At 41.3% G+C, this 1,730-nt stretch overlaps 1 protein-coding gene across 1 annotated transcript in view; it reads right to left on the bottom strand.

Annotated features, from left to right (window-relative positions):
- The window catches only part of LOC105621553 (dachshund homolog 2-like), a gene marked incomplete at its 5' end in the record, with an annotated part of 76,876 nt that overhangs the window by 57,545 nt on the left and 17,601 nt on the right, over positions 1 to 1,730 (bottom strand). The gene's annotated exons all lie outside the window — the stretch shown is intronic.

Here is a 1,730-nt window from a genome sequence, read left to right as displayed (position 1 = left end):
CTCGTTCTTTCCTTCTTCCTATTCTCTCTCTCTCTCTCTCTCTCTCTCTCTCTCTCTTTCTTTTCTTCTCGTGCATCCGGTTCTCTTATATTGTACTTTTATCGGAACTCGGCGGCAGTAAAACGCAGCAGTCCTCGCACATATCTTGGCCGTTTCGCTCTCGCTCTCTAAGCGCAACTCCGCGCGATTTCGTCGCGCCGCAAATCGAAACGCTTTGTCGCTTCGTCGAGTTGCAACAAAATATTCGTTCCTCGTGGCAATAAACGACGTCGTTAACGACACACATAATGTTTCCCTTTCTCCTCGTACTTCTCTCACACGCGGCCGTTACTACTGCCCTTTTATTGCCGGTAAATTACACGCTTTATTCGCTCGCGCGACGACCCGAAAGCAAACTATATAATTGAACGGTAGTTAAAACTGCGGTAGGTCAAGTTCCTCTTTTTTATCCTGGTTTCACTTCTTCCTCGTCATTGCTGTCGTCGCCGCGCCTCCGTCGCGTTTTATTTTCAGCGTCGCGCCACATCGATACCGCGTTGGCGACGTCGCGACATTTCCTTCGTAATTAATCTCTATCTTTTTTTCCTCGCAGGCATTGATCTTATCCGCGCGAGCTCGATGCGGAAGCGATTTTAATTTAATTCCATGGAAAACATGGCGAATTAATTTACGTCACCGTGCGACGATCTCGTGCGACGTCTGATCATGTACGGAAATACGTATAAAAATTGCGATAATGCGCGATGCGTGCGTGTAAGCGACGCCGGAATTACGCCACTCAGAGCGTAATTAATTTCGATCGTTATCGCGTAGAATTGAGATGATTCTGAGAAGAAAAGGCGCGCAAAAGAGAAGCGTGCTGTACTCTTTCTCTTTCTTCTCCTTCTCCTTTTCTTCTCCCGATGACACTTAAATACCGAAGGCAATAAAATTCACTATACGATGAAACAAAGTCGCGAACCAGCCAGCAGGACGAACGAAAGATTCTCTACCTCGCTGCATTTGTTTTCTCGCCCTCCTCACTACAACTCGTCGTAAATTTTCAGTTTATAATCGTCGTCGATGCGAAATTACCAGAGACAAAGATTTCTCTTCGCAGAGACTTCTCTCGTTCCTTCGTACACAAACGGCCATTCGTGTTACTTAATTCCGAGGCGTTCATACTGTATGCAAGTACAAGGTGGCAATGCGCCGAGTACCGAGATCGATGGCTCTTCGCGATCGTTAAATCCGGAATTTAAATGACATCACTGTTAAGTGAAAACGTCTCGCAGTTTATTGTTTCTACCTCGCGCCTTTATTCCACGCAGCATGAAATCTTTTCCGAGATCGGAGTCGAGAAAAATATCTAGCAATTCAACTGTGCATTCTGTATCTCTTGATTACAATTCGTTACCATTCTAATGTCACTGAATAATATTTTTCCATATATTATATGCAATGACAAAAAGCACAGATGACACATCATGAATCATTACAGCCTTGTTGTTTGCTAATATTATATTTAAAACAATTACTAAATCTTGATATACATATTTCATATTTGAATAGTACTGAGTAAATATTTACGTACAGTATAAATAAATATTTATTAACTTAATAAAAAATGATAGTTAAATCAAATTGGTTTTTATACAGGAAATGTATACATCATAAAATATCTTAACTTCAAAGAAATATTACTTTGCTCGTATTCAAAAAAATTATTTTTTTGGATCTCTCTCTCTCTC

The sequence above is a fragment of the Atta cephalotes genome (genome assembly GCF_000143395.1).
Source record: "Atta cephalotes unplaced genomic scaffold scaffold00034, whole genome shotgun sequence".
Lineage (NCBI taxonomy): Eukaryota > Metazoa > Arthropoda > Insecta > Hymenoptera > Formicidae > Atta > Atta cephalotes.
Note: the sequence above shows the minus strand (reverse complement) of the source record. Positions and strands in the feature narration are given on the sequence as shown.